The sequence below is a fragment of the Oryx dammah genome, unplaced genomic scaffold (genome assembly GCF_014754425.2).
Source record: "Oryx dammah isolate SB20612 unplaced genomic scaffold, SCBI_Odam_1.1 HiC_scaffold_6, whole genome shotgun sequence".
Classification (NCBI taxonomy): domain Eukaryota; kingdom Metazoa; phylum Chordata; class Mammalia; order Artiodactyla; family Bovidae; genus Oryx; species Oryx dammah.
Genome location: NW_024070190.1, coordinates 16297775 through 16307956, shown reverse-complemented (window position 1 = coordinate 16307956; position 10182 = coordinate 16297775).

Here is a 10182-nt window from a genome sequence, read left to right as displayed (position 1 = left end):
ACATGAATTTGGGGGTAACACAATTCAACCCATAGCACCACTGTATCCCCAAATGTCCGCCTACAGCCTGCCACAGTGCCCAAGATTTCACCCAGAGGCTCACCTCTTACTTGACTGGCTCTTAGAGCTCTTCAGAGCTGGCCATGGTGATCTTTTCCAGTGCCTGCCTCTACCTCCCCTAAAATAAGTCTTACCCCCAACACCGCTTGGGGGAGCTCTCCTTTTCCCTTGAGGGGCTGCTGCCCTGCTCACCAGGGACCCCACAGGCCCCTGCACACTTCTGCTGTCTTCTCATGTGTTTAAACTGCCCACTGCTGCCCCGAAGTTCCCGAAAGTCACATTTGTCGTGGTTCGTGGCCCTTTGGTTTCTTTTTAAACAAGTCTGATGAATCTCACACAACGTGTGTCCCATCACACCTAAGTGGCATCTAGGACTTGCCATCCTAGAATCCTTGTCACAGGTGTGTGACTCCAGTTCCACAATCAGACATCTGAGCAGGACCCTCTTTGAAGGCCACATGGGAACTGCCACTGTACAGAGTCCCCCAGCAAAGATGACGGTGGCTGATGCTGCTCGGAGCGCGAGGGGTCCAGAGGGCAGCGTCAACGGCTTGAGTGGCAGTGACCGTGAACAGAGGCAGTGGAGTCTCGTTGGAGCAGTGAGGTTTGGGAGTCTACCTGGCCTCGTGGCAGCCGAGCCTGTGTCTCGGGCTTCCACAAAGCCTGTGAGCTGCCTGACATCTTTAATAAATTTCTTTCCTACTCACAGCCTGGAGCAGGCTTGTTGCTTGCCACTAAGAGCTCTGTGACCAACTAGTGATCACAACTTATTCCTGTCCATGTTCCTCCCAGCGACTGACCCGATGCCTGGCACAGAGCAGGCACGCGGGATAGAATCACACCAGGTGATTCCAAGTGTTCCAGCAAAGGAAAAAGATCCTGACGTCGTCAACCAGGGCCATAGCTCGGAAGTGCTCACCGGCTATTCACCAGGCGCTACGAGGAAGGCAGTGCCTGTCTGTGTCCAGAGGAGCTGAGCTGGGGCTTCTGATGGGGAAGGGGCTTTGTGAGCAGCTATGAGGGTGGTCCACAGGGCGCGGGGAGGAAGGAGCACGACAATGGACAGTCCTCAGATGGCACCACAGGCAGCTCTGTCCAAACCTGCCTGACAAATCTTCACCGTTTGATCCTATTTCAGTTTCATAGATTTACTTATTTATTTTAGATTTTTAGACACATACACGCATACAGTGGTAGAAACAGAGAGAACATGGAGATAAGCAAAATAAATCCTGTGAAATTTTTAAAAGAGATTCTGTGGTTGTCCTGTCTGAAGAGAACTGATGTCAGCATTTTGGAAGTTTCCCTTTAAGAACTTTCTAGGTATATCTGTCTATCTATCTATCTATATACCATGGATCGTAACCCACCAGGCTCCTCTGTCCATGAAATTCTCCAGGCGAGATTACTGGAATGGGTAGCCATTCCCTTCTCCAAGGGATCTTTCTGACCCGAGGATCGAACCTGGGTCTCCCGCATTGCAGACAGGTTCTTTACTGTCTGAGCCGCCAGGGAAGCCCCAGGTATACTTTCATTAAGGAAACGCAAAAATCATAAGTGCTTTTCCCAAGATAGAACATGTACATAATACTATACGTAGGCTATAGAATGTCATTACAGAATCTGCTTTTCTCATTTAGCAATACTCTGACCATCTTGTATACTAACTATTTTAATGCCCACATTTTACTCCACAGAATGGCTGGGCTCTCATTTATTTAATCAGCCTCCTCTTGTTGAACACTCAGGCTGTTTCTGACTTTTTTTTAAGAATTAGGAACACCAACCTAGGAATTTTTTTTTTTAGATAAAAATTTCCCCACACTTATACTACTTTCCTTAGGATATATTCACAGAGGTAGAAATCCTGGGTTGGAAGTATTATTATTTCATTACTTGTTAGCCTGAAAGGTGGGAAATGTTACTTTGTTTTAATTTACTTTTTTCTGATGATTGGCCAGAGTGGATATTTTTGGTATATCCATTTGCCGACTGCATTTCTCCTTCTGTGGGTAGCCCGCTGCCTTGTTCTTTTACCAACTTTTCTATTTTGATGGTATTTATATTTTTCTTTTGGATGAGTAAATAGGCTTTTAATATATTAAAGATATTATTCTTCAACTGTCACAAGTGTTAAAATTTTTGCCTCACTTTTTTAAAGTGAAAACACTGACTCTGAAGATTGAACTAAGGACTGAGTAATTTTCCTCACCTCTGTGTTTGCCTTTACTGTGGTATTTTGACACACAGAGATTTTAAGCTTTCTCTTAGCTCTACCAGGTATTTACTATGCAGCTCCTGCTTCTATTTGTGCATGATTAGTAACTAGAAAGGTCATGAGGGTCCCTTTTGGTGGTGTACCGCATTTCAGAACATTTTGCTTTCAAATAGGTAATTGCATGTATCTGATTAAAAAAAAAAAAGCTTTTTCTTTTAAGAAAAAGCCTCTCTTCCACTTGTCTCCCAGACTCTCCGTTTCTCTCGTTAGAACTCCCGGCTGTTACTGATTCCTTACATACCGCCTTCCTGGAGGCGGTTATACAGACCTATCTGTGCGCACTTGCCTGTTGAAACACCACTCAGAGCGTGTTGCACACACTGTTCTGCGTTCTGCTTTTTCCTCTCCTCCTGTTAGTGCTGCATTCTCTTTAATACTTGCCTAATAGAGATTCGAGTTCGATCCCAGGTCAGGAAGATCCCCTGGAGAAGAAAATGGCAAACCACTCCAATATTCTTGCATGGGAAATCCCATGGACAGAGGATGCTGCTGCTGTTGCTGCTAAGTCGCTTCAGTCGTGTCCGACTCTGTGCGACCCCATAGACGGCAGCCCACCAGGCTCCCCCATCCCTGGGATTCTCCAGGCAAGAACACTGGAGTGGGTTGCCATTTCCTTCTCCAATGCATGAAAGTGAAAAGCGAAAGGAAGTTGCTCAGTCGTGTCTGACCCTCAGTGACCCCAGGGACTGCAGCCCACCAGGCTCCTCCGTCCACAGGATTTGAAATGAGCTCATGGGGTCACAAATGAGTTGGACACAAATCTGCAACTAAGCAATAACAATATCCTACCATCTGGCTGTAGGGTAACAAGTCTCTTATTGACAAAATCGCTATTTAAGTTGCTTCCAGGTTTTACTCTTACTGACCATGCTGCTACAAACATGCCTTTGAATCCCATTCCCATTTTAAAAAAGCCTTTGTATCTTTAAATAATTTAAGATTCACAAGAATTTGCAAAAACAGTACAGAGAGTTCCTGTGTATCATCAGCAGCTTTTGCCAATGATAACATCTGAAATAACCATGGAACATTTTCAAACCAACAAGAGATCGACCTTGGTACAATGGTAACGTACTAAAACTAAACTATAACTTTATTCTGGTTTTATCAGGTTTCATATGCACTTTATGGCAATTTCACGTGTCCAACTGCCACTCGACAGCACTTCCCACTTGCCTTTCTGGGCCTTTTCTACTCGTGTTATTTTCAACGCAGGGTGGGGATAAGTGGAGGTGCCCCAGTACACGTAACATCTTCCAACAGCTTTGTCCTTTTGCCCAAGTAACACTGGACATTGCCTAACCTTTTCACGGTCGACAGTCTCTGCCAGATGGTTTTCATAAAGGTCCTTGATTCATTTTCTATTCATCTCTGGGTGTGTGTGTGTGTGTGAGAGAGAGAGAGAGAGAGAGAGCCTGGTATAGCAGGGAAAGTCTAAGATTCATACGACTTTAAAAAATATTTCACAAATTTGCTCCCTACTTTTTTCCATAAAGATGGACATGATAAATTATAAACAAATATGACATATTGGTGCAAGGGAAAAATGATTTCAACTAGCCTAGTGACTGCACAGCTGCCTGGGCAACACACTTGAAGGAGTGGCACAAGTTTCCTAGTGCTGCAAAGTCAGTGTTGCTGAGGAAGGCTTAGGACCGTGTACTCTGCGGGCAGGCAGACCAGAGCTGGACTCCTGATTCCAAAAGGTTTACTGCGTGTTCTCCGGCAAGTTGCTTAACCTCTCTGTGTTTAACTATTCATCTAAAAGGGGGACTACAAGAGTACCCACTCTGTCGAGTTGTTCTGAAAATTAAAGGGGGCAAAAGTACTAAGAGTAAAGCCACATCACCTTCAGTGGTTTCTCATCCTGCTCAGAGTCAGGCTGGAGTCCTTCAGGGCCCATCAGCTCCTCCATGACCCTTGGCCCCCTGGCCCCTCTGACCTTGTCTTCCCTGCAGGCCAGTCACAGGATCCACGCCTACTGGCCTCCCCCTCCTTGCAGACCCCCAGACACCTCTAGATCTTTACCCAAATGTCACCTTCTCTGGAGGTCCTTTCCTGAGCAGCTACAGACCATCTACCCCGTTTCTCATTGTCTGTCCCTCCCCCAGCTAGAACATCAGCTCCTTTAGGGCTGGCACCTTAACTCTTTTGTTCATTTCTTTATTCCCAACCCTCAGGAAAGTGCCTGGCGCAGAGTAGGGGCTCAACAATATGTGTTGAGGGATTCAGAAACAAAACAGCGCTTGCCCAGTTCCTAACACCCAGTTCCTGCTCTGTACATGGAACCACAGCTGCGCCGCTGCTGTCGTATAAACTGAGAATGATGGAGACACCCACCAGGCCTGCCGTGAGATTTAAACTAAATCATGTACATCGGAAGGGTTGTAGAAACTGTAAAGTGCTATGCAAACAGGGGAGGAGCGTTCTGATTACAAGGTTGTTTATTGATCGCTTTCTACTCATTAGAACCTTCACTGATTGTCTGGCTGATCCTTGGGTCTCAACAGATCACAGCCTGTCACAGAACAACCATGACAGGCAGGTTCATTTGTCCCCATCAGGGTGCAAAACTTACTGCTCCATGCTCTGCCGGCACAACTGGCCAGGATAAATGCTTGGCGAGGAGGCACACGTGCTCTCCACCTTGTTCCAGAAATGTGTGCCAGTCTCTTCCTCCACCCAAGTCACTGCTGACCTCTGGGGAGCATTCGTCATGCCATCCCAGGCTCTAACTATCCAGAGAGAAAATTTTCCATGACTCTCCTTTGACATTTACTTTTAGGCAAGGAGTGTGGTGCCAGTATTTAATCTCGCTGTAATTAAAAAGGACATTGTGGAGACCCTCTCCGGGGGAAGCTGGCTTGCATGGAGAGCGAGTAGTGTCCTGGTGGGGTTGCCGTGTTCTAGGCCGTAATGCTCTGCAGAGGAAGCTGGGTCTTCCCACAGGGTTGCACCAAACTCCCCAGAAGCCCACAGATGAATGTTGACCTGACAAGGCCCGTTCACCACACTGGCTAGCACAAAATGGAACTGCCTGTGTCAGAAGGCGGCCCTGTGGCGGCACTCTAGTGGCCCAGTGAGGGGCTTCCTGGCAAGATCTCTGAGTTCTCCCACTCTGCAGACGCGGACAGAAGACCCTCTCACTATCCAGGAGCCCATGAAAAAGAGCACCTGATTGGAACTCAGACACGCTGTCTGCAAACTCCACTCTCTCCTGTGTCCCACTGCATCTGTGGGCCAGGCTCTTCTTTTAGAAAATGCCGCCTGAGGAGCTGGGTGAGTGCAGAATCAGAGGGAGATTTAGACTAGAGGCTAAAACAGAAGTAAGTTCTAATCTCAAGTTCTGCCCCTCCTCAAACCTGGGGCAAATTTCTTAACATTTCTGATCCTTATTTTTCTCATTTATTAAGTAGAGATGATGATCTCAATCCCAAAGAATTGGCCTGAAAAAATAATGAGAAATGTGTCTAAAGTGTTCAACCCAGTGCCAAGTAAAGGGTGATGTTATCTTTTTTTTATTATAAAAGTATATTCAATGTATAATATGTTAGTCTCGAGTGTACAATATAGTAAATCAACATTTAAATACATCACAAAACGATCACCACAATAGTCTGGTAGCCATCTGTCTTCATACAGTTCTTAACAGCTCTACTGACCATACTCTTCAGGTTGTGTGTTACACCCCTCTGATTTATTTATTTTATAACTGAAAGTTTGTGCTTAATCGCTTTCACCTGTCTCACTCAAGCACCCCCCCTCCGCCCCCCGCTTCCCTCTGGTGGCCACTGGTCTTTTCTCCGAGTCTATGAGTCTGTTTACCTTTTCTTTGCTCATTTGTTCTGCTTTCCCACAAGTTTCACTTATAAGTGAAATAATACAGTGTTGGTCTTTCCCTGACTTATTGCACTTCACATAATACCCTCTAGATCCATCCATTCTGTTGCAAATGGCAAGATTTCCTTCTTTTTTATGGGTGAGTAGTAATCCACTGTGCACTGCGCCTTCTTTATCCATTCCTCCATCAATAGACACTTAGGTTGCGCCCATATCTTGACTATTGTAAATAACGCTGCGATGAACACGGGGATGCACATATCTTTTTGAGTCAGTGCTTTCATTTTCTCCAGGTAAACACTCAGGAGTGGGATTGCTGGACTGCATTATAGTTCTACTTTAATGTATTGAGGAACCTCTGTGCTGTTTTCCATGGTGGCTGTGCCAACTTACGTTCCCATCTACAGTGCACAAAGGTTTCCTTTTCTGCACATCCTCACCAATGCTTCTTATTTGTTTTCTTTATGATGACAACCACTCTGACAGGTGTGAGGTGGTATCTCAATATTGTTTTGATTTGCATTTCCCTAAAGATTAGCCTCTTTTCATATGACTGTTGGCCATCTGTATGAATTCTTTGGAAGCTTTTGCACAGCAGAAACCATCAACCAAACAAAAAGGCAGCCTACTGAATGGCAGAAGATATTTGCCGACAGTATATCCTGCAAGGGTTAATTTTCAAAACACGTACGAATCTCAAGCAACTCAGTTCCCAAAACCCAAATAATCATTACAAAATGGGCAGAGGATCTGAGTAGGCACTTTTCCAAAGAAGACATACAGGTGGCCAACAGGCACACATTATGATTTTTGATAATGACTGGCGCCACCAAGTATCGGCAGTTTGTTGCATTCCTCCCCCCTGGGAGTCTGGTGGCCAAGGCCTCCTCTTCTCTGGGAAGAGCCGGTGATGCCCTGCTTAGCTCCGTCTCTATAATATCCCATCTGCTTTCACACTGGGGACGGCTCCATGAGCCACAAGCATGAACGCACACCCTACTGGGAATGCACCCTTCCCAACCTGTGGTCTATAGCTGGCAATTCTGGAGAAGAGAGGAGATAGAAACAGTTCCCTTCTACAGGTGGGTGATCTCTACACATGTAGGCTTTCGTTTGCTAATTTCCTCTCAGAGGTAGCCTCAATGTCACATTTTATGAGACTTGTGAAATCCCATTATATTTGCTAGGTAAACACTTTTTCTGATGATCTCAAAACCTTACTTCGCTATAGTTTGGTTCTTTTCTGTAATTTCACAGATAGACCTTTAAGAAAATGTGGGTAAAATACTGGCATGTGGAAGAAGAGTTTTGGTGCATTTATTTTATAAATATTGGCTGAGTGACTGTTTAAAGTTTTCTGATAGTACAGAAACCTTTTAAGTCTCAATCCAGGATTATCTTATTTTCAGAGATACAACTTTCCTTCACTTAACCCCAGGGGAGTCATGTTTGCTAAACTGATAGATGACCTGTCTTTTAATAAAATTAACATAGATTCCTGCTTCCAATGGGAGAGAGATGTTGCCAAAAGACATTGCTGGCTCTTTATGTTTATGTATTGTTTTTGCCAAGTTGATTTTACAAGTGAGTGTTTAAAATGTTTTACTGTAACAAACTGTATTATATTGGTTAAACAGAAACTATTGTAATCAGCAGCATCTCAGAACTAGAAGGACCCTTCAAGAACTGTGTCCTCTGACTTTATGGACAAGGACTGAGATTGGGAGAATCCTGTGATTAGCTAGTAAATTGCAGAGTTTCATACACTGTGAAGGGAAATGACTGTAGTCTCAGGGAGTGGAGCAAGGGGCAGATAAAGAATGAAAGTGGGTCACCTCAGGTCCATCCAAAGTATAGAAATAATAGGACCAACCTGCTTATCTCCCAGGGTGATCTCCCATCTGAGGAAACTGATAGAGGGCAAAGAATAAATATAAAACACTTTAAGACAAACTAAGCTTTTCTTGCTATAATCACAGCAAAGCGTGTTTAGGAGATCCTGGTGAACAACTATTGGTCTAATTTTTAATGTTTTGGGATGAGCCATTTTTGAAATGGAAAATACTGTTTTGCCAGCAGGAATTCAGTCCTGCTGACACTTGGGACTAAGCAGATGATGATGGGTGAGAATATGCCATTCTCTAAGATGACCTTGGGAAACCAAGCTTGGAGTCTCCATAATAGACGCTGTTCTTGTAGATAATTTTTCACAGAGCCTTTAGAGCCAGACAAGAGTGATCAAGGCACATTTCCCACTCAGTCTCAGCCACATTCTTGTGTCTTCTAAGCTGCTGTTTCCGGGAATATGGGCCACTGTGGTTAGAGGTGTGACTTCCTCTGACTTGCCGTTTGTCACACAGAAGAGGGTGGATTCCAGGGAGACATCAGCCAGAGTGAGGTCCTCAGCACCTCACCTTCTGCTGCACCCACCGGAGCCAAATGTGGGGAGCAGCTTTACCAGTCCCAAGCCTCAGCTCTGCCCCACGAGCTGCTCAGCACCCATAGAATCACACAGCCCACAGTGGAGGCTGCTACAAGGTGGGTACCCAGGATCAGGGCGGCTCCCACTCACTAGTCTTCAAGGTGATCACTTATCTCCCATCTGTCCAAACTGTTCCCACTTCTCTTAAACCTTCCACCCACCTGGGAAGCTCCTTTACATCCAGAAGATAATCGCACAGGCAACAGAGGTGAGAACTGCCCACTGCAACCTGCACCTTCTATTCCTTTCCTTTCCCTCCAGGTCCCTTTTCTGTATCAGACTTACCATCTGTATCCCGCCCTGCCCCCACCCAACACACACACACACACACACACCCAACACACACACACCCAACACACACACACCCAACACACACACACCCAACACACATACACCCAACACACACACACACACACACACCCCACACACACACCCAACACACACACACACACCCACACCCACACCCACACACACACCCACACACACACACGGTGCTCGTGAAGGTGCAGATGGAAAGCACCCAGCACTCGAGAGTTGCCGAGCTCTCCGCCAGGGAAAGTGTGATCCTCACCAAAGAGCCATCCTCCCTGAGGGCCCACCCAGCCCCGTCAATCTTTCACTTTAGAGCCTGATACCCCTCCGCTGGGAACTGGGAGGCCTAGCATGCTGCAGGCCATGGGATCTCAGAGTCGGACACGGCAGGGCGGCTGACCACCACCACCAGCACCACCATCCTCGGGAGGACCAGCTTCTGCATCAGCCAGGATGCCGTCCATTAGAAAGATGAACTCAAATGAACATAGGCCGTATTTTCGGTTCATGCATTCCGACCAGGGGTAAGCTAGCTCCTGGGTTTAGGGGATCAGACCTTGTCAGGCCTTGTGATATGAATTGTCACTATCCAGGGGCTAAGGCTCCCTGCCTGCACTGCAGGGGGCACGGGTTTGAGCCCTGGGCAGGGAACTAAGACCCCATAAGCTGCACAGCCTGGTCAAAGAAAAACAAAGGAAAGAAAAAGCTGTACTCTCCAGAAATCAAAAAGATGGAGGCCGGTGAAAGTCCATATATTAATTTATGCCAAATGAGTATTTCCATCTATTTTAATACAATAAGATGAATCCACTGCCATTTGCCGAAAGACGCAGCAGAGGAGCCTTAAACACCAATAGAGCCGCGGGAGTGTCGGGTGTGGGCTTCCTGGACCGGCCCGGGACAAGGTAAACGCCAAGAGCGGTGTCCGCCTTGACTAGGTGTTGGAAGAAGGTGCTCGAAGCTCACAAGCCAGGGACCAGGAAGATTTCTGGTGAATTAGTTGCTGGTTTTTTTCCTGTAAGGCAGTTAGGACCCTTATCTGCTGCTGCTAAGTCACTTCAGTCGTGTCTGACTCTGTGCGACCCCACAGACGGCAGCCCACCAGGCTCCCCCGTCCCCTGGGATTCTCCAGGCAAGAGCACTGGAGTGGGTTACCATGTCCTCCAATGCGTGAAAGTGAAAAGTGAAAGGGAAGTCGCTCACTCGTGTC